Source organism: Panulirus ornatus, chromosome 21, assembly GCF_036320965.1.
Source record: "Panulirus ornatus isolate Po-2019 chromosome 21, ASM3632096v1, whole genome shotgun sequence".
NCBI classification, from domain to species: domain Eukaryota; kingdom Metazoa; phylum Arthropoda; class Malacostraca; order Decapoda; family Palinuridae; genus Panulirus; species Panulirus ornatus.
In genome coordinates this window covers 11,895,359-11,919,782 of record NC_092244.1, presented here as the reverse complement: position 1 = coordinate 11,919,782, position 24,424 = coordinate 11,895,359, and the positions used below count along the sequence as shown (strand labels likewise).

General features: G+C 47.7%; 1 protein-coding gene across 1 annotated transcript in view; it reads right to left on the bottom strand.

The window, feature by feature from the left end:
* Window positions 1-21,675, bottom strand: part of kek6 (kekkon 6) — a 398,199-nt gene extending 376,524 nt beyond the window's left edge. Inside the window, exon 1 of the mRNA XM_071675739.1 lies at window positions 21,626-21,675. The gene's annotated coding sequence lies outside the window, so the exon portion shown is untranslated. The remainder of the gene's footprint in view (window positions 1-21,625) is intronic.
* Between the last annotated feature and the right edge of the window lie 2,749 nt (window positions 21,676-24,424).

Below are 24,424 nucleotides of genomic sequence, written 5' to 3'. Positions count from 1 at the left end.
ATTATACACGGATCTTCACTTCGTCTTCAATACACTTGTTACGATCAACCATATTCACTGCCTCATCCTTACTACACGCTGATCTACAATACACCTCGACAACTCTAGTCTTTGACCAAAGTTTGATCAATAGTAGGTAAAAGTCAATTTCCACAACACCATTATCATTACTACATCGGCGACACTTTCAAATGACCACTGGGACGGCCCTAACAGGGGAATGAATTTCTGGTTCTTTCTCCTCATCCGTTATAATCCAGATCTTAACTATTTAACTTCACACTATTTCGAACATCTGGGACAACCGAGGTGATGTAACGGCCATAACAGGGGAATGAACTTCTGGTTCTTTCTCCTTATCCGTTATAATCCACTACTTTACTATCTAACTTCACTCTATTTCGAACATCTGGGACAACCGAGTTGATGTGACGGCCCTAACAGGGGAATGAATTTCTGGTTCTTTCTCCTCATCCGGTATAATCCACATCTTAACCATTTAACTTCACTCTATTTCGAACATCTGGGACAACCGAGTTGATGTGGTAAAGTGATTTCATGCTCTCAAGGGATTCAACAAAAATGATCTCTCACTCAAAATTCATCGAAGACGAGCACCTCCTCCTCGTGCAGCAGACTGGGGCAGGGCGGTTCTCCCTCTGCGACTCAACACACCATCCCGAGGATAAGCAGTTTGACAAGCCTGCTTCTTCATCTGGTGAGGACGGTAACACCTCCGCTTCCTCTTCAGGCTCCAACGACGCAATCGTCTCCATCTCTTGCGACCAGACTGAAACCCATGGCCATCTTCTCCAGGGTGATGAACATGATATGGTCGTAGAGCCTGGCACCGATGTAGTACGTCGGGTAAGGAAGCTGGGTGAGGGCGGCAACGGAAGAGTCGACTTGGTACTCGCTAATGATCAACTTATGGTTATGAAGACTCTTCGAAGGAGTGAGGACATCCCTGGATTGCTCAGAGAGATTAGGATCCAGCGAGCACTAGCTGGAGCTGGAGGAGCCCCCGAGGTGTATGGCCTGGGCCTGAAGCCTCCTAGGGTCTTCATGGACTTCACTGGCAAGACTTACGATGACTATATCGAGAAATGCAACCAGCGGCAACTGATTGTATCCCTCGTCGTCATAGCCTACAAACTACAGGAAATCCACGAAATGGGCTTCGTCCACAACGACCTTAAAATTAACAACATAACGGTTGGTGATTCCGGGATCACCGATATCCACATCATCGATTTTGGTATGAGCACCAAGATAGGGGACACAGTCAACCTCACTGGCATACACGGAATCTTCCCTTGGTATGCACCCGAGTTGTATGAGGGCCAGCCATCCACCCCGGCCAGCGACGTCTATTCATTTGGCCAAGTCATGGATCCCGTGATCCAGATGGTTACCCACGATGCTGTATATTGTGATCTGGTTACACTTCAGACTGAGGCCATGGACCACACTCCCGCAGACCGGCCTACCCTCCAAACCTTGATCAGGAAACTCAGGAGCCTCGCTGATCGACTGGCATCATGAATGGAAGATACAAGACTACGTCACCACCATTCTCAATGAAGAGTATTTCTTTTGTACAAAAGGACTATAGTTTGGATAACAAAAAAAAAAAAAAAAAAAAATCGTTTATACTAAAAGGAAGAAATTACTTTTCTTTGCGATGATAGATCAAACCTATAATTTTAATACCTTTGTTCTGTACGAGAGGACAGTAATGTATAGTTATTGGAGAAAAAATAATTAATTCTCGTTTTGTCTATTTATCTATCTCTCTTTTACCACTGCACAACGTATCCTGTGTCGGGCCACCGCCCACAGTATGGGTAGGAATGGACCATATATTATTACCCGCTCTTGTAGTACAAAAAAAAAAAAAAACCATTGTGCTTCAGGAATCAGGAAGCAAGACACAAACACAGTACAGAGCTCGCTACCCACGTCTCACCAGTAGTAACGTACAGTACAACATTACCAACATTACATCCCTGGCTGTATGGTCATTATAGACATACCCACATCCTTGATTGTATGGTCATTATGGATCTACTCACATCCTTGGCTGTATAGTCATGCTGGACCTACTCGTAGCCTTGGCTGTATGGTCATTATGTATCTACCCACATCCTTGACTGTAAGGTCATTATGGACCTAATCACATCCTTGACTGTATGGTCATTATGGACCTACTCACATCGTTAGCTGTATAGTCATGATGGACCTACTCACGTCTTTGGCTGTATGGTCATTATGGACCTACTCACATCCTTGGCTGTATGGTCATTATGGACCTACTCAAATCCTTGGCTGTATGGTCATTATGGACCTACTCACATCCTTGACTGTATAGTCATTATGGACCTACTCACATCCTTGACTGTATAGTCTTGACGGACCTACTCACATCCTTGGCTGTAGTCATGATGGACCTACTCACATCCTTGGTTGTATGGTCATTATGGACCTACTCACATCCTTGGCTGTATGGTCATTATGGACCTACTCACATCCTTGGCTGTATGGTCATTATGGACCTACTCACATCCTTGGCTGTATAATAATGTCAGACCTACTCACATCCTTGACTCCAGCACTACTGGAACGCTGTTTTTACACATAATGTCATCACGGGAGATGGCGGGACTTCCTTCGTGAGAGAATGAGGAACAGGGGAGGATGTTCTTTGGAAAGGACGTTCCCAAGAGGCACTTTGTCTCCTTACATTCCTTACATGGGGAAGATTGTGTCCCCGGGCGGCCCTACACCTCGGCACAGCAGAGTCCAAACAAGTCCGTCATCACTTCGGTACAGTTCCTTCAGGGGTTGTTCTATCCCTACATCACTTGGACAACCGTCCACTGTGTTGGTGTGTGAAAATACCCATCTGTAATTATCCACTTGGACTGTAGTATAGGAAAGAAGATTTACACTAGCACCACCACCACCACAACCCAGGTCTCACCTTCTGTTAACAGTCCATCATATAGCACATCAGGAGAAGTCAGCATTCACAGAAGCGAGAGGATTTGCATACTACCACGCTAGTCTGGTGCTGCTGGTGGTGGTGGTGGGGTAACCTACGCCCTGAGGCGTGAGGGTGGGGACAAGGCTATCTCAGTATCTTCAGTTCCACTACACCCTCATCCTCTGCACAATCTCACCCACATAAGTAACCCGTCATTTTCACAACACTCTTAATCTTCACTATGACCTTATTTATTCTACACTCTCACGGACGCTAGCAACCCGTCATCTACACAACATACTTTATCTTCACTACACACTCCACTACGCTCTCACCTACGCTAGCAGCCTGTCATCTTCACAACATATTTTATCTTCATACACCCTCAACTTCTCTACACTCTCACCTACGCTAGCAGCCCGTCGTCTTCACAACATACTTTATCTTCACTACACCCTCAACTTCTCTACACTCTCACCTACACTAGAAACCCGCCATCTTCACTACATCCTCATCTTCTCTACACACTCACCTACATTAGCAACCAGTCATCTTCACTACACACTCTATCTTCACTACACCCTCAATAACGCTAGCCCTTTACTTGATTCACTACACAAATGTAATTTTCATTAACACTCAATATATGAAATTATTACCTTACAAAAGCCTTTCACTCAACCCTTGAGTTACGTCATATGTCATCTTCACTGTGCCCTTACCTTCAATAAATACTTTCTATATGTCGGGCAAAGGCAATCTTCATTATACACGGATCTTCACTTCGTCTTCAATACACTTGTCACGATCAACCATATTCACTACCTCATCCTTACTACACGCTGATCTACAATACACCTCGACAACTCTAGTCTTTGACCCAAGTTTGATCAATAGTAGGTAAAAGTCAATTTCCACAACACCCTTATCTTTACTACATGGGCGACACTTTCAAATGACCACTGGGACGGCCCTAACAGGGGAATGAATTTCTGGTTCTTTCTCCTCATCCGTTATAATCCAGATCTTAACTATTTAACTTCACTCTATTTCGAACATCTGGGACAACCGAGTTGATGTGACGGCCCTAACAGGGTAATGAATTTCTGGTTCTTTCTCCTCATCCGTTATAATCCACATATTAACTATTTAACTTCACTCTATTTCGAACATCTGGGACAACTGAGTTGATGTGACGGCCCTAACAGGGGAACGAATTTCTGGTTCTTTCTCCTCATCCGTTATAATCCACATCTTAACTATTTAACTTCACTCTATTTCGAACATCTGGGACAACCGAGTTGATGTGACGGCCCTAACAGGGGAATGAATTTCTGGTTCTTTCTCCTCATCCGTTATAATCCACATCTTAATTATCTAACTTCACCCTATTTCGAACATCTGGGACAACCGAGTTGATGTGGTCAAGTGATTTCATGCTCTCAAGGGATTCAACAAAAATGATCTCTCACTCAAGATTCACCGAAGACGAGCACCTCCTCCACGTGCAGCAGACTGGGGCAGGGCGGTTCTCCCTCTGCGACTCAACACACCATTCCGAGGATAAGCAGTTTGACAAGCCTGCTTCTTCATCTGGTGAGGACGGTAACACCTCCGCTTACTCTTCAGGCTCCAACGACGCAATCGTCTCCATCTCTTGCGACCAGACGGAAACCCATGGCCATCTTCTTCAGGGTGATGAACATGATATGGTCGTAGAGCCTGGCACCGATGTAGTACGTCGGGTAAGGAAGCTGGGTGAGGGCGGCAACGGAAGAGTCGACTTGGTACTCGCTAATGATCAACTTATGGTTATGAAGACCCTCCGAAGGAGTGAGGACATCCCTGGATTGCTCAGAGAGATTCGGATCCAGCGAGCACTAGCTGGAGCTGGAGGAGCCCCCGAGGTGTATGGCCTGGGCCTGAAGCCTCCTAGGGTCTTCATGGACTTCACTGGCAAGGCTTACGATGACTATATCGAGAAATGCAACCAGCGGCAGCTGATCGTATCCCTCGTCGTCATAGCCTACAAACTACAGGAAATCCACGAAATGGGCTTCGTCCACAACGACCTTAAAATTAACAACATAACGGTTGGTGATTCCGGGATCACCGATATCCACATCATCGATTTTGGTATGAGCACCAAGATAGGGGACACAGTCAACCTCACCGGCATACACGGAATCTTCCCTTGGTATGCACCCGAGTTGTATGAGGGCCAGCCATCCACCCCGGCCAGCGACGTCTATTCATTTGGCCAAGTCATGGATCCCGTGATCCAGATGGTTACCCACGATGCTGTATATTGTGATCTGGTTACACTTCAGACCGAGGCCATGGACCACACTCCCGCAGACCGGCCTACCCTCCAAACCTTGATCAGGAAACTCAGGAGCCTCGCTGATCGACTGGCATCATGAATGGAAGATACAAGACTACATCACCACCATTCTCAATGAAGAGTATTTCTTTTGTACAAAAGGATTATAATTTGGAAAAAAAAGAAAATAATCGTTTATACTAAAAGGAAGAAATTACTTTTCTTTGCGATGATAGATCAAACCTATAATTTTAATACCTTTGTTCTGTACGAGAGGACAGTAATGTTTAGTTATTGGAGAAAAAAAAATTAATTCTCGTTTTGTCTATTTATCTATCTCTCTTTTACCACTGCACAACGTATCCTGTGTCGGGCCACCGCCCACAGGATGTGTAGGAATGGACCATATATCATCACCCGCTCTTGTAGTATAAAAAAAAAAAAAACCATTGTCCTCCAGGAATCAGGAAGCAAGACACAAACACAGTACAGAGCTCGCTACCCACGTCTCACCAGTAGTAACGTACAGTACAACAGTACCAACATTATATACCTGGCTGTATGGTCATTATGGACCTACCCACATCCTTGACTGTATGGTCATTATGGACCTACTCACATCCTTGACTCCAGCACTACTGGAACGCTGTTTTTACACATAATGTCATCACGGGAGATGGCGGGACTTCCTTCGTGAGAGAATGAGGAACAGCGGAGGATGTTCTTCCGAAAGGACGATTGTGTCCCAGGGCGGCCCTACACCTCGGCCCAGCAGTCAAAACAAGTCCGTCATCACTTCGGTACAGTTCCTTCAGAGGTTGTTCTATCCCTACATCACTTGGACAACCGTCCACTGTGTTGGTGTGTGAAAATACCCATCTGTAATTATCCACTTGGACTGTAGTATGGGAAAGAAGATTTACACTAGCACCACCACCACAACCCAGGTCTCCCCTTCTGTTAACCACCTCACCACCACAGTCCACAATACAGCACATCAGGAGAAGTCAGCATTCACAGAAGAGAGATGATTTACATACTACCACGCTAGTCTGGTGGTGGTGGTGGCGGTGAAGTAACCTACGGCCTGATGCGTGAGGGTGGGGACAAGGCCATCTCAGTATCTTCAGTTCCACTACACCCTCATCTGCACACTCTCACCTACATAAGCAACCCGTCATTTTCACAACACACTTTATCTTCACAACAACCTTATCTTCTCTACACTCTCATCTACGCTAGCAGCCCGTCATCTTCACAACAAACTTTATCTTCACGACACCCTCAACTTCTCTACACTCTCACCTACGCTAGCAACCCGTCAACTTCACAACATACTTTATCTTCACTACACCCTCAACTTCTCTACACTCTCACCTACGCTAGCATGCCGTCATCTTCACAAAAGTTTATCTTCACTAAACCCTCAACTTCTCTACACTCTCAACTACGCTAGCAGGCCGTCATCTTCACAACAGTTTATCTTTACTACACCCTCAACTTCTCTACACTCTCACCTACACTAGCAACACGCCATCTTCACTACATCCTCATCTTCACTACATCCTCATCTTCTCTACACTCTCACCTACACTAGCAAACCGCCATCTTCACTACATCCTCATCTTCACTAAATTCTCATCCTCACTACATCCTCATCTTCTCTACACTCTCACCTAAACTAGCAACCAGTCATCTTCACTACACACTCTGTCTTCACTACACCCTCAATAACGATAGCCCTTTACCTGATTCAGTACACAAATTCATTTTCATTAACCCTCAATATATGAAATTATTACCTCACAAAAGCCTTTCACTCAACCCTTAAGTTATGTCATATGTCATCTTCACTGCGGCCTTACCTTCAATAAATACTTTCTATATGTCGGGCAAAGGCAATATTCATTATACACGGATCTTCACTTCGTCTTCAATACACTTGTCACGATCAACCATATTCACTACCTCACCCTTACTACAAGCTGATCTACAATACACCTCGACAACTCTAGTCTTTGACCAAAGTTTGATCAATAGTAGGTAAAAGTCAATTTCCACAACACCCTTATCTTTACTACATGGGCGACACTTTCAAATGACCACTGGGACGGCCCTAACAGGGAATGAATTTCTGGTTCTTTCTCCTCATCCGTTATAATCCAGATCTTAACTATTTAACTTCACTCTATTTTCGAACATCTGGGACAACCGAGTTGATGTGACGGCCGTAACATGGGAATGAATTTCTGGTTCTTTCTCCTCATCCGTTACAATCCAAAACTTAACTATTTAACTTCACTCTATTTCGAACAACTGGGACAACCGAGTTAATGTGACGGCCCTAACAGGGGAATGAATTTCTGGTTCTTTCTCCTCATCCGTTATAATCCACAACTTAACTATTTAACTTCACTCTATTTCGAACATCTGGGACAACCGAGTTGATGTGGTCAAGTGATTTCATGCTCTTAAGGGATTCAACAAAAATGATCTCTCACTCAAAATTCATCGAAGACGAGCACCTCCTCCTCGTGCAGCAGACTGGGGCAGGGCGGTTCTCCCTCTGCGACTCAACACACCATCCCGAGGATAAGCAGTTTGACAAGCCTGCTTCTTCATCTGGTGAGGACGGTAACACCTCCGCTTCCTCTTCAGGCTCCAACGACGCAATCGTCTCCATCTCTTGCGACCAGACTGAAACCCATGGCCATCTTCTCCAGGGTGATGAACATGATATGGTCGTAGAGCCTGGCACCGATGTAGTACGTCGGGTAAGGAAGCTGGGTGAGGGCGGCAACGGAAGAGTCGACTTGGTACTCGCTAATGATCAACTTATGGTTATGAAGACTCTTCGAAGGAGTGAGGACATCCCTGGATTGCTCAGAGAGATTAGGATCCAGAGAGCACTAGCTGGAGCTGGAGGAGCCCCCGAGGTGTATGGCCTGGGCCTGAAGCCTCCTAGGGTTTTCATGGACTTCACTGGCAAGACTTACGATGACTATATCCAGAAATGCAACCAGCGGCAACTGATCGTATCCCTCGTCGTCATAGCCTACAAACTACAGGAAATCCACGAAATGGGCTTCGTCCACAACGACCTTAAAATTAACAACATAACGGTTGGTGATTCCGGGATCACCGACATCCACATCATCGATTTTGGTATGAGCACCAAGATAGGGGACACAGTCAACCTCACTGGCATACACGGAATCTTCCCTTGGTATGCACCCGAGTTGTATGAGGGCCAGCCATCCACCCCGGCCAGCGACGTCTATTCATTTGGCCAAGTCATGGATCCCGTGATCCAGATGGTTACCCACGATGCTGTATATTGTGATCTGGTTACACTTCAGACTGAGGCCATGGACCACACTCCCGCAGACCGGCCTACCCTCCAAACCTTGATCAGGAAACTGAGGCGCCTCGCTGATCGACTGGCATCATGAATGGAAGATACAAGACTACGTCACCACCATTCGCAATGAAGAGTATCTCTTTTGTACAAAAGGATTATAATTTGGATAACAAAAAAAAAAACGTTTATACTAAAAGGAAGAAATTACTTTTCTTTGCGATGATAGATCAAACCTATAATTTTAATACCTTTGTTCTGTACGAGAGGACAGTAATGTATAGTTATTGGAGAAAAAATAATTAATTCTCGTTTTGTCTATTTATCTATCTCTCTTTTACCACTGCACAACGTATCCTGTGTCGGGCCACCGCCCACAGGATGGGTAGGAATGGACCATATATTATAACCCGCTCTTGTTGTATAAAAAAAAAAAAAACATTGTCCTCCAGGAGTCAGGAAGCAAGACACAAACACAGTACAGAGCTCGCTACCCACGTCTTACCAGTAGTAACGGACAGTACAACAGTACCAACATTACATACCTGGCTGTATGGTCATTATGGACCTACCCACATTCTTGACTGAAATGGTCATTATGAACCTACTCACATTCTTGGCTGTATAGTCGTTATGGACCTACTCACATCCTTGTCTGTATGGTCATTATGGACCTACCCACATCCTTGACTGTAAGGTCATTATGGACCTACTCACATCCTTGACTGTATGGTCATTATGGACCTACTCACATCCTTGACTGTATGGTCATTATGGACCCACTCACATCCTTGACTCCAGCACTACTGGAACGCTGTTTTTACACATAATGTCATCACGGGAGATGGCGGGACTTCCTTCGTGAGAGAATGAGGAACAGCGGAGGATGTTCTTTGGAAAGGACGTTCCCAAGAGGCACTTTATCTCCTTACATTCCTTACATGGGGAAGATTGTGTCCCAGGGCGGCCCTACACCTCGGCACAGCAGAGTCAAAACAAGTCCGTCATCACTTCGGTAAAGTTCCTTCAGGGGTTGTCCTATCCCTACATCACTTGGACAACCGTCCACTGTGTTGGTGTGTGAAAATACCCATCTGTAATCATCCACTTGAACTGTAGCATAGGAGAGAAGATTTACAATAGCACTACCACCACCACACCCTAGGTCTCACCTTCTGTTAACCACCTCACAACCACACTCCACCATACAGCACATCAGGAGAAGTCAGCATTCAGAGAAGCGAGAGGATTTGCATACTACCACGCTAGTCTGGTGGTGGTGGTGGGGTAACCTACGCCCTGAGGCGTGAGGGTGGGGACAAGGCTATCTCAGTATCTTCAGTTCCACTACACCCTCATCCTCTGCACAATCTCACCCACATAAGTAACCCGTAATTTTCACAACACTCTTTATCTTCACTATGACCTTATTTACTCTACACTCTCACGGACGCTAGGAACCCGTCATCTACACAAAATACTTTATCTTCACTACACACTCAACTACACTACGCTCTCACCTACGCTAGCAGCCTGTCATCTTCACAACATATTTTATCTTCACTACACCCTCAACTTCTCTACACTCTCACCTACGCTAGCAGCCCGTCGTCTTCACAACATACTTTACCTTCACTACACCCTCAACTTCTCTACACTCTCACTTACACTAGAAACCCGCCATCTTCACTACATCCTCATCTTCAATACATCCTCGTCTCTACACTCTCACCTAAACTAGCAACCAGTCATCTTCACTACACACTCTATCTTCACTACACCCTCAATAACGCTAGCCCTTTACTTGATTCACTACACAAATCTAATTTTCATTAACACTCAATATATGAAATTATGACCTTACAAAAGCCTTTCACTCAACCCTTGAGTTACGTGATATGTCATCTTCACTGTGCCCTTACCTTCAATAAATACTTTCTATATGTCGGGCAAAGGCATTCTTCATTATACACGGATCTTCACTTCGTCTTCAATACACTTCTCACGATCAACCATATTCACTACCTCATCCTTACTACACGCTGATCTACAATACACCTCGACAACTCTAGTCTTTGACCAAAGTTTGTTCAATAGTAGGTAAAAGTCAATTTCCACAACACCCTTATCTTTACTACATCGGCGACACGTTCAAATGACCACTGGGACGGCCCTAACAGGGGAATGAATTTCTGGTTCTTTCTCCTCATCCGTTATAATCCAGATCTTAACTATTTAACTTCACTCTATTTCGAACATCTGGGACAACCGAGTTGATGTGACGGCCCTAACAGGGGAATGAATTTCTGGTTCTTCCTCCTCATCCGTTATAATCCACATCTTAACTATTTAACTTCACTCTATTTCGAACATCTGGGACAACCGAGTTGATGTGACGGCCCGAACAGGGAAACGAATTTCTGGTTCTTTCTCCTCATCCGTTATAATCCACATCTTAACTATTTAACTTCACTCAATTTCGAACATCTGGGACAACCGAGTTGATGTGACGGCACTAATAGGGGAATGAATTTCTGGTTCTTTCTCCTCATCCGTTATAATCCACATCTTAACTATTTAACTTCACCCTATTTCGAACATCTGGGACAACCGAGTTGATGTGGTCAAGTGATTTCATGCTCTCAAGGGATTCAACAAAAATGATCTCTCACTCAAGATTCATCGAAGACGAGCACCTCCTCCACGTGCAGCAGACTGGGGCAGGGCGGTTCTCCCTCTGCGACTCAACACACCATTCCGAGGATAAGCAGTTTGACAAGCCTGCTTCTTCATCTGGTGAGGACGGTAACACCTCCGCTTCCTCTTCAGGCTCCAACGACGCAATCGTCTCCATCTCTTGCGACCAGACGGAAACCCATGGCCATCTTCTCCAGGGTGATGAATATGATATGGTCGTAGAGCCTGGCACCGATGTAGTACGTCGGGTAAGGAAGCTGGGTGAGGGCGGTAACGGAAGAGTCGATTTGGTACTCGCTAATGATCAACTTATGGTTATGAAGACTCTCCGAAGAAGTGAGGACATCCCTGGATTGCTCAGAGAGATTCGGATCCAGCGAGCACTAGCTGGAGCTGGAGGAGCCCCCCAGGTGTATGGCCTGGGCCTGAAGCCTCCTAGGGTCTTCATGGACTTCACTGGCAAGACTTACGATGACTATATCCAGAAATGCAACCAGCGGCAACTGATCGTATCCCTCGTCGTCATAGCCTACAAACTACAGGAAATCCACGAAATGGGCTTCGTCCACAACGACCTTAAAATTAACAACATAACGGTTGGTGATTCCGGGATCACCGACATCCACATCATCGATTTTGGTATGAGCACCAAGATAGGGGACACAGTCAACCTCACCGGCATACACGGAATCTTCCCTTGGTATGCACCCGAGTTGTATGAGGGCCAGCCATCCACCCCGGCCAGCGACGTCTATTCATTTGGCCAAGTCATGGATCCCGTGATCCAGATGGTTACCCACGATGCTGTATATTGTGATCTGGTTACACTTCAGACCGAGGCCATGGACCACACTCCCGCAGACCGGCCTACCCTCCAAACCTTGATCAGGAAACTGAGGCGCCTCGCTGATCGACTGGCATCATGAATGGAAGATACAAGACTACGTCACCACCATTCTCAATGAAGAGTATCTCTTTTGTACAAAAGGATTATAATTTGGATAACAAAAAAAAAAAAAAAATCGTTTATACTAAAAGGAAGAAATTACTTTTCTTTGCGATGATAGATCAAACCTATAATTCTAATACCTTTCTCCTGTACGAGAGGACAGTAATGTATAGTTATTGGAGAAAAAAAAAATTAATTCTCGTTTTGTCTATTTATCTATCTCTCTTTTACCACTGCACAACGGATCCTGTGTCGGGCCACCGCCCACAGGATGGGTAGGAATGGACCATATATTATCACCCGCTCTTGTTGTATAAAAAAAAAAAAAAACATTGTCCTCCAGGAGTCAGGAAGCAAGACACAAACACAGTACAGAGCTCGCTACCCACGTCTCACCAGTGGTAACGTACAGTACAACAGTACCAACATTACATCCCTGACTGTATGGTCATTATGGACCTACTCACATCCTTGACTGTATGATCATTATGGACCTGCTCACATCTCTGGCTGTAAGGTCATTATGGACCTACTCACATCCTTGACTGTATGGTCATTATGGACCTACTCACATCCTTGGGTGTATAGTCATTATGGACCTACTCACATCCCTGGCTGTATGGTCATTATGGACCTACTCACATCCTTGACTGTATGGTCCATATGGACCTACTCACATCCTTGACTCCAGCACTACTGGAACGCTGTTTTTACACATAATGTCATCACGGGAGATGGCAGGACTTCCTTCGTGAGAGAATGAGGAACAGTGGAGGATGTTCTTCCGAAAGGACGTTCCTAAGGGGCACTTTATCTCCTTACAGTCCAGCGAGAGCAGCCCGTTCCGTTCCCCTTCCCTTAGCGCCTCTCACTCTGAGTCCAGGCAGGCGTCCCTCATGGCTCCTCATGATGTGAGCGTCAGGCCTATATCAGCAACGTTCCGGTATTCCCATCACATGGAACAGACGTGGAAGGGCCTTCACTTACTCACCCCGCCCCAGGAGCACCTTTCTGAAACATCCCGGCAGCACCCAGGAAGCTGGCCAAGTCCAACGGGGCGGAACCATGGGGCACAAAGTATGTGTGGGGCACGTACGAGGTATCAGAGAGAGAGAGAGAGAGAGAGAGAGAGAGAGAGAGAGAGAGAGAGAGAGAGAGAGAGAGAGAGAGAGAGACTTCAGTCACTATGCAAATCCTGGTAACAACCACGGAGTAATAATGGCTGAACAAGGACCAGCCACTTCTGGAAATTCTACCATTTGTCTGCCCCCTCTCCCATATTGCACCGTGGGACACTAACCAGCTGACTACTTAGAAACCATTCCCATCCGGATCCATCGACTCTCAAATGCCTAACGAGGCATTGATAAACGAAGCGTAACGAGAACTTGATAAACGAGTCGTAACGAGACCTTGATAGCCGTGTGTACGAGCTGGTTTGGGCTCGACGCGACGGGTGTGTGTGTGTGTGTGTGTGTGATGACTATGTGTGTGCTACGGGGAGAGAGTTTTGCACTCGTGTTGCCCCGTCTCTTGACTTTGTGTGTATGTGCCACGTCTTAGTTCTGTGTGCTTGTACAGACACACACACACACACACACGGGAAATGTTGGTAAATCTATACCGACACCCTTGACCAGCTGCTGAAAATGCTACTAGCCCTGAACCTCCTCACCATCTGACGTGGTCCTGACCAAGCCCTGAATACACACTACAGCCCCCTGACACCCTGAGCAGCTGACGTGCCCTTGATGAGACCCTTAAGTATATCATGGTCCCTCACACCCCTACCAGCTCGACCCACATGTGGGATCGAATGTTGGTCCTGCAGTGGTCAGGAGAAAAGGAGGTACTACTCAGCCACTTGTGCGGCGGGGGGTTCACACCCGACGCACAGCACCACAGGTGAGCCTGAAGTTACCTCCAGGAACACTACACTAGAGTGTGGCGGAGCCTCCTGACGGAGGTCGACCAACGGAACGTGTGGATGGTGGCGGTGACCCCGAGCTAACACGCCACACGATATATACTTCCCAGGGAGGGAGGGGTGCTGGCGATGGTGTGGTTGCAGGGAGCATGTGGTCGAAGGGAACATGAGGTTGCAGGGAGCATGTGGTCGAAGGGAACATGAGGTTGTAGGGAGCATGTGGTCGAAGGGAACATGAGGTTGTAGGGAGCATGTGGTCGAAGGGAACATGAGGTTGTAGGGAGCGTGTATGTGGTCGAAGGGAACATGAGGTTGTAGGGAGCGTGTATGTGGTCGAAGGGAACATGAGGGTGCAAAAGAGAGCACCTGGTCACATGGAACGTGTAACTGTAGCGTGGATGCGGTTGAAAGGAGGATGTGGATGGAGGGAGTGTGTGGATGTGGTCATGCAGGTGGGGCGGGGCGAGGTACATGGGGAGGGGAGGAGGAGGAGGGGGGAAGAACCACGTCAACAATGGCAGGCATCAAGGGCCTCTCAGCCCAGAGCCTGGATTAGATTTCACCTTCTAATATAAACCATATCAAGTACAATTTATATTGCACTATATATATATACATTCTGTCGTCCATCCCCTGGAAATTCAGCTGACGCATCGTTGTTTTTATATTCGCTATTTGCAGCATAAGGGTGGCTCAGTTTCTACGAAAAAACTTCACTAACTTTCTAATTCCTTACTGCATGTTGCTTTTCCTTATTCCACCTCTTCCTTCTCTCTCCCCAGCAAGTCCCCAACCCACACATCCCTCTCTACTTAAAAATATTCTCATATTTTCTTTCTCCTCCATCATGTACTACACAAGAAAAAAAATAGACTTCGCTTTTTAATCTAAAGCCTTTTAATCTCTCTACGCATTGCAGTGAGCCACCTCCAGTGGGTACAGTGCTTGAAGATACATATATCTCAGTAGGTCAGGGTGGGTCCACACTTGCTCTCGTGCCCTACGTCTGAGAACGGTGGCAGAGATGAGACTGCGCTGTGTGGGGGGTAATACAGAGACCCTTCCTTTGTGTGAACTAATATAAAATAGCTAAAAGTTAAATAGGAAAAGGACATACAAGAGGATTAGTTTATCAAGAGCTGGGCAATCGAGAGAACGGGAGGATCACAAAGAGCTGATTAAACCATACGATGGATTTATGAGAGCGTGGGACTGTGAGGGTCTTGCAGTTAACGTGAGGTGGATACGTGAGGAAACGTTATGAGAGAAACACGGGAGAATATACAAGGTGCACGGGTCAGGCAGAGGACATGTGAGGGGCATGGGTAGCGAAGGTGCTGGAGGCATGAATGAGAAGCACTTGAGAGGGGGGTTACAGAGCAAGCTGGGTCAGGCAGAGGCTTGGGTCAGAGCTGCAAATGGTCAGGGTAAGAACAGATTGTTCACTGGATGAACGAGGAGGTGGGTGGGCCCAGAGGGAGTGAGAGTCGAGCGAGAGATGAGAGAGATGCCAGGGTGTGTGGTAGCAGGTTTGTGGTGATGACCGATGCGGCAGAACACACAGCTGGAACATGTCTGGCAATTTGAGTTTGAAAAATTCATTTTTTTTAAAGTATGATACACGAGATATACACCTGCAGTGGAGCGAGGCTGCAGAGACCCTGGGTTTCGATTCATTTAGGCAAAATACTTGAAAAAAAATATATGTGGTGAAGGAAGAATCCTAAAATATTATAGAGCTGCAAGGGTACGTCAGCTGGTGACGGTGTGATGTGAGGTGAGGGAGTCTACGTAGTCTGGTAGGCAAAAGGAGGCACTGTAGGAGGATACACCTGAGGTCTAGAGAAGAGTATGGGTGGGAGCGAGACATGCAAGCAGTGTTCTGGTCCAGAGGGGGACGGTAATTGTGTAGACTGTAGTGAATGACTACCTGGAATAAATATGTCGAGGTCACGGTAAGAACAGAATGAGAGATGATGTCACGAGAGATGAGTGGGGAGTACAGATGATGTCACGAGAGATGAGTGAGGAGTACAGATGATGTCACGAGAGATGAGTGGGGAGTAGAGATGATGTCGCGAGAGATGAGTGAGGAGTACAGAGAGAAGGGGCTGATGGGAATGAAAGGAGGATGGGGCGGAATCATCAGGTGATGGGGCACTTATGAAGACGATGGGTGTTGCAGAGATGGTCACGGGGGCATACAAATGAGGAACTACGACACATCTAGAACCATCCAGCCAGCCATACACAACAACACGACGCCTACAACATATACAATATCCTGACGCTGGACGCACCAGCTTCTCTTTCCTCCACTTTACTTTCCCCTTCCCCGTCCAACCTCTTCCTTCCCCTAACTAGCCAATCAAAAAGAGGCGACATGCAAGAGGGAGAGCGAGGCAGGTGATGGAGGGGTGTGGCAGCAAGACGGAGTGAGGGAGAGTGTGCACGGAGTTAGAAGTGTGTTAATTGTCAGTAAATGGAATTACTGAAACGAAAACGATGGATGGTGGAAAGTCCTTCCCCCTCCTCCTCCTCTTCCTCCTCCTCCTACCTGAACCTCTGTACTGCTGGTTACATACGTCAGGCACGGAAAGGGCCGCTTCCACCACTGTTCACCTCCTGCGTAATAGGAAAGGACGTAGTAGATAATTACTCGATATATCTATCTGTCTATCCATGTATCTATCACCCTAACTGCGAGACGTTAGTGGACCACGAAACTAAGTCTATGTAAGAGAAGTATTACTGACACGAAGTGGTTTAGTTACATACACACACACACATATATATATATATATATATATATATATATATATATATATATATATATATATATATATATATATATATATATATAAGGCATCGTCCACTTCACAGCCTCTCAGACACTTGCACAGACGTTCCTTTATTGTCTCGTGTTTTAGTGGGGCAAATACTCGCGTCTCCTCCGCGCCCCATGCAGCAGCCAGGGCCAGTATTGTACACAGTGGCCAAACACCAGGTTTTTACAAGTTCCAGTTACATATGCAAATTAGAGAAATTCCTAGCGGCCTTCACGGCTTTATATTATGACCTAGAAGCACTGAGCGAGCGTCTTAATCTCTAAATATCACATATTATTATCATTATTATCATTATTATTATTATTATTATTATTATTATTATTATCAGTAATGGTGGGAGGGTTGATCGTATAAGAAATAACAGTGTGACACAAAGGTGTGGTAGCAAGAGTATTCTGTATGAGAGAGAGAGAGAGAGAGAGAGAGAGAGAGAGAGAGAGAGAGAGAGAGAGAGAGAGAGAGAGAGAGAGAGAGAGCTGACCTGGGTGTACTGCAGTGGTTTGTTCATGTGGAGTGGATGAGTGAAGAAAGATGGGCAAAGAGGATCAACGTGGTAGCAGTGGAGGAGGAGGGTTGGGAGTGTATGAGGGAGGAGACCAAGAAGGATATAAAGGGATGGAGTGCAAAAAACTTTACATGCAGGAGGGTGTGAGGCGTGCGTGGGATAGAGCGCAATGGAGCGATGCGGTATACGTGGGGCGACGTGCTGTCAATGGGATGAACCAGGGCATATCAAGTGGTCGGGGGTAAACAATGGAATTGGTGTGTGGGAGGTTGGCTGTGGACTGGTTCCTCTCTGGTTTCGGGTGTGTGTGTGTGTGTGTGTGACTGACGATGTTGCTTAGTCTCCCTCCAACACTGACTCACCAGAAGGGAAAGCAGTCAACTGATACAAAGCGAAGAATAAAATGCTATTAAAGGTCTGCTCTCTGATTACAGCCAGCACTCGACATTAACAGGGTTTCCGGGAGTCAAGGAAAAGTGTCCGGGGGTGTGTGTTTCACGAACGGCCAGCCTTGCTTAAAGCAACCTGGCTTCTGACCTTAATATACACGTCGCAGTCGCCCACTGAGGGCCACACCAACACACACACACACACACACACACACACGTGATCATCCGTGAGGATACGTGATGACGGAGGAGTCGCTCCTCCTCCCCGAGAGAGAGAGAGAGAGAGAGAGAGAGAGAGAGAGGGAAGGGAGAGTTGGTCCTGACAGGTAATAAGCCAAGCTGATTGGTTCATGCAGAAAATACACCAACATGCAAGGAAATTATACACCAATACGTAATTGGTATACAATGCAGGATGAGGAACGCGCCGACGCACGTCCTGGAAAATATATCTGAATTCCGATATAGAAAATAGCGGGGATATAGAAGCAGACAGGCTATCATAATAATGATAATATAGATACAGACAGGTCATCATGACGATGATGATGAGGATGCACGGCAGCGACATTTCCCGGTGTCAATACCCACGTCCTTCGTAAGCTCTGGGGACAGCGACCTGACGCGCCCTTGTGGTGAAATCGCTTTCGCGTCCGACATCCGACTTGTGAATGTATCGTCGAACAGACCTCTCAGGTCACATGCCAAAGACACGTGCGATGGTAGACAACATTAAACCTTACTACGGGAGGTCCTTATAATCCTCCAGGGGGGGGTTTGGCAGCGCCACGCTCACACACCTTAACGGAGACGACGTGGCTTGAGGCAGCCACGCTCACACATTTAACACAATCGACGTGGTGGACTCATCTTGTCTCGCACATACTGGACATCACGTGCGGTCAGTCAGTCGGTCTATGGGCTCTACGGCACCGATACGTCCCACCACGCGACTTCTAACGCTTCACTCTCCAATACCGTGGGCTCTGTGGTTACCCCATCGTCCACGACCTCCTCCTACACCTCCTCCCAAGTACTCTGGCTCCTGCCTCTCCAGCGGGACCCCAACGGGACATCGCCAAGTCGGTCAGTCAGCCGGTCTACTGGCTCCAGGAGGAAACGGCAGCACCAAACAAAGGTGGGGAAGGGAAAGCCGAAGTAAAGGAGGGGGAAATAACGATAAATAACAGAAAAAAAACCAGATTTTGAACGGGAGTCCTCTGGAGCCAGGTGGATGATGGGAGAGACTGTTGTCAGCAAATGGTCAGGAGGGACCTGGGGTCAGCAGCGGGGGAGAGAGAGAGAGAGAGAGAGAGAGAGAGAGAGAGAGAGAGAGAGAGAGAGAGAGAGAGAGAGAGAGAGAGAGAGAGAGAGAGAGAGAGAGAACAGGTCAGATCGGGGCGGTGGTGAAAAAGTCAACAAGCGTCGATGGATGTCAGAAGGGAGTGAGGCAGGCGTCAGCAGCAAGTTAGCATGTGTCGGCCAGACAGAAAGGATGGAGAAGAGTCAGCAAGGGGTCAGCCAGGGTAATCAGGAGTCAGCAAGGATCAGCTACAGTCAGCAAGGTGCAGGCATCCAGGGGGAGGCCCGCTTACAGTGGTTAATCACGGAGCAAACAACCCCGCTCGACCCGGCCCCCACCCACCACCACTCCGCGAGGTGGAGCACACAGAGGGAGGGGCCGGTCTTCGAAGTGGCGCGTTCCACAAGGGTGTAGCGGGAGAGAGAGGGAGGGAAGGGAGAGGAGGGTGATCGGCGGAGGGAAATGAGAAAGGGAATACACGAGCGCTACTTTGAGAGTACCTCGGCCCTTTGACTCTCACACATCATAAATGGCCTCAGGGTTATTCCCTCCCGTTCCTCCATTACACAAAGGACTCATGCGACTCCCTCCATCTCTGAAGGACACTAGAGCCTCTCCCTCATCCCCCTTTATCCCACACACACCCTTCCTTTCCTCTTTCCCCCTATCTGACCCCCCAGTTCACTCACTAGGGGGTACAGCAGAGCCCTGGTGTCTGTCACACACCCCCGTGTTCCCTCGTAATGACCCCCTCGTTCACGTGTGATGGACTCACGTTACCCACCCAGCGGCCTTCTTGGCTAATCAGGCAGGAAGGGATGGAGGGAGGAGGAGGAGAGCGGAGCTGATGAATGGGAAGAATGAGAGACTGAAGAGGGAGGGAAGAAGGGGGAAGCGCGGGGTAGACGTGCGAGGCGGGGGAGATGACAAGAAAATATCTACCTACGAGGACAGTACCTACGGCGGGAGAGAGAGAGAGAGAGAGAGAGAGAGAGAGAGAGAGAGAGAGAGAGAGAGAGAGAGAGAGTGTAAGGGGTCAGCAGGAGGACCAGCTGTTGTGGCGAGGGAGGCGTGAGGTGTGGTCAGGTTTCCGGGTGACTGACGCCTCTACCGTACCTCCCCCACGCGCGCACGCGCGCGCGCGCGCGCGCACACACACACACACACACACACACACACACACACACACACACACGGGTATCGAACCCAGGACTTTAAGTCTCAGGTACAAAAAGAAAGAAAAAAAAGAGTCTTGACTTCGATTTAGACGTGGGCGAGCACAGGAAACGGGGGTGGGAGGGGGGAGGCTTTCACCAGACTTAGATAAAGACGAATCGTTTAGTGGATCAAGAGAGCTCTTCTTACCCGTGTGTTTATCCCCCCCCCCCCCAACTCTGACGTCATCGGGGAGAGAGAGAGAGAGAGAGAGAGAGAGAGAGAGAGAGAGAGAGAGAGAGAGAGAGAGAGAGAGAGAGAGATTACCACGAAGATCTACCCTGCAACTAGGAATTACCTTGGCGCTTGGGATTACCTTGCCTCTATGTTATCATAAGTCAGGTCATACAAGGATCACGTTGCCCCTAAACACACACACACACACACACACACACACACACACACACACACACACACCTTCCCTCCATATACACCCACTTTCCCTCTTCCCTCCACACCTTCCCTCTACACATCCTCACCTTCCCTCCCTACATACCCACCTTCCCTCCACACATACGCACCTTCCCTCCATACATACCCACCTTCCCTCCAGACATACCCACCTTCCCTCCACACACCACACTTCCCACACACACACACACACACACACACACACACACCAGCAACAATACAAAACTTGCCCTAACATGGCTCTCATCTCAACTTGTCGGACAGCCTTAAATCTTGGCTAAGTTACTCTCCAAGTTCCCGTGTCCTCCCTCCCTCCCTCCCTCCCCCTCCCTCACCGACTGCCCGGCTTAGGACCTTCCTGACATGACCGGCTGGCCCGACTTTTACCTCGCCCGGGCTGAAACCAGACGGGAGACGGTGGAACTGGACGGGAGACGGTGAAACCAGACGGGAGACGGTGAAACTGGACGGGAGACGGTGAAACTGGACGGGAGACGGTGAAACTGGACGGGAGACGGTGAAACACGACGGGGAGACGGTGAAACACGACGGGGAGACGGTGGAACTGGACGGGAGACGGTGAAACTGGACGGGAGAAAGACGGTGAAACACGACGGGAGACGGTGAAACTGGACGGGAGAAAGACGGTGAAAATTGAAAGACCAGTGAAACTTACCAGAGGTTGCTGAAAGTTGCTAGAAGGTGAAACTTACCAGAGAACTCTGAAACACCGTGACGAAACGCCAGAAGACGCTGAAAACACCTGAAATAAACAAACAAATAAATAAATGATAATAATAACAATAATGATAATAATAATAATAACAATAAATACAATACTACTACTACTACTACTACTACTACTACTACTACTAATAATAATAATAATAATAACTGATTTTTTACACGTTTTTAGCTTTCTACTTTAACAAGGTAGCACTAAGAATAGACAAATAAAGGTCTCACTTGCTCCCATCCACACTCTAGCTGTCATGTGCAGCAAACACACAACCTCCCATCCAGAACCAGGATCCAGAGGCCTTTCCCATGGTTTCCTTCGGTTGCTTCAGGTACTTTGGCTCAGTCCGCTGACAGCACGTCGACCCCTGTATACCACATCGCTCTAATGCGCTCTCTCTCTCTCTCTCTCTCTCTCTCTCTCTCTCTCTCTCTCTCTCTCTCTCTCTCTCTCTCTCTCTCTCGATATCCAAAAAAACCACATTTCACTCCATCCTTCCCATCTCCTTCGCGGTCTCCTACTTCCCCTTAACGCCCTCCAACTCTGACGCGTTGATCCTTGCTGTCAATCTTTCCTCACTTATCCTCTCCATATCCACAAACCATTCCGGCGCAGCTTGTTCATTCTCTCTCTCTCTCTCTCTCTCTCTCTCTCTCTCTCTCTCTCTCTCTCTCTCTCTCTCTCTCTCTCTCTCTCTCCGCACACCACTGTCATTCCTTCCGCGCTCAAACCCTCCTCCTCCTCCTCCTTCTCCTCCTCACGCCATACATCGTCCTCCTCAGAGGCACTTCGTCATCCGGCACATCCACCCTCGCCCGCTCTCCTCCATCCGTGGCGGCCCAGGACCACAGCGTCAGGATCACTATACCCTCAGAAAACACCATCTTAATCCTTACAGACAATGACTTATCCTTTCCGTCCTCTCTCTCTCTCTCTCTCTCTCTCTCTCTCTCTCTCTCTCTCTCTCTCTCTCTCTCTCTCTCAGGAATTCTTGCCAGCTCTCCCCACCCCCCCACACGCTCACTCTCTCCCTCCCACCCTATAACACACTTCGGCTCCCATGCTGACCTTAATAACCTTACCTTTCATTGTCGTTAATAACTCTCATCTTCCTCGCTTCACACACCCTCAAGAACCCAAATATCAACTTCTGTACTTTCTTTCTCGAGTGTATGACACAGCCCCTCACTCTCCTTCTGTGACGCATCCCTCCCTCACTTTTCTTCTGTGACGCAACCCCCTCACTTTCCTTCTGTAACGCAACCCCACCTCACTTTCCTTCTGTGACGCAACCCCCCCCTCACTTTCCTTCTGTAACGTAGACCCCCCCTCACTCTCCTTCTGTGACGAAACCCCCTCACTTTCCTTCTGTAACGTAGCCCCTCACTTTCCTTCTGTGACGCAGCCACCTTCACTTTCCTTCTGTGACGCAATCCCCTCACTTTCCTGAGAAAGAAAACGTCTTGCCCAACACCACACCCAAATTCTCACTTCACCTTATTCATCTTTCCCCACTTCATGCATAACCCCCCCCCCCCTCCGACCCCAAATCACCACCCTTCCATCCACACCACACTCATACCTCATTCTATCTCCCCTTCCCCTCTACACAGCCCCATTTACCTATCAACGCCCCCCCCATTTTTTTTAATTAAAGCCACACCCCTCATCTACACCTGTGAGGGGGGCGGGGGCGCAGGGGCTTCCACCCCCCCCCCATTCCCCTGTACTTCCTGTGATGGCGATTTTCACTGCCCCCATTTTCCTCTCCTTCCTTCCATTTTCACTGCCCCCATTTTCCTCTCCTTCCTTCCTTTTTCACCGCCCCCATTTTCCTCTCCTTCCTTCCTTTTTCACTGCCCCCATTTTCCTCTCCTTCCTTCCTTTTTCACTGCCCCCATTTTCCTCTCCTTCCTTCCTTTTCACTGCCCCCATTTTCCTCTCCTTCCTTCCTCTTTCACTGCCCCCATTTTCCTCTTCTTCCTTTTTTCACTGCCCCCATTTTCCTCTCCTTCCTTCCTTCCTTCCTTCTTTCTATCGCCGTCTAATAATATATCTGTGCATCTCTCTAACACACCACCGTGGCTAACACCTCTAACGCCGGTCTCCTTACACCACTGTGATTGATATCATTTAAACCCCCAAGGCAATCAAAACCAAGTATCTAACACTGACGAGACCACTAACACCACTATCTGACACCTCTAATCCCTCTAACACCCCCTAGTATATCCACACTAACTAACACCCCCCTAGTATACCCACACCAACCAACACCTCTATCTAACACCTCCAGGGCTTCTAACACCTCTAGTGTAGTGCTCATCCCTATTAACACCACGTTTCCTAACACCTCTGGTTCTTCTAACACCCGCAGCGCCTCTTAACACCGGCAAGAGAGCAAGAATAGGGGAAAATTCCCCCCCCCCCCACACTTGCTAATAATTTCCCTCGACGAACATCTCTTACAGCTGAGAGAGAGAGAGAGAGAGAGAGAGAGAGAGAGAGAGAGAGAGAGAGAGAGAGAGAGAGAGAGAGAGAGAGAAGGAGGAGGAGGAGGAGAAGAAGGAGAAGGAGATGGAGAGGAGGCGGAGAGGGAGACGGAGGGATATTTACTGCATGCATATAATAGCCAAAACTCACTAGGGACGACAACCTCATTACAACTGCGCATAACAATTGCATTTGCTCGCTTCTGGCTATGAAGATGGGATCGAGCGCCTTCCAGATGCCTACCAACTGTTTTCTATGGTTTCCGAACTTGTTATTTCCC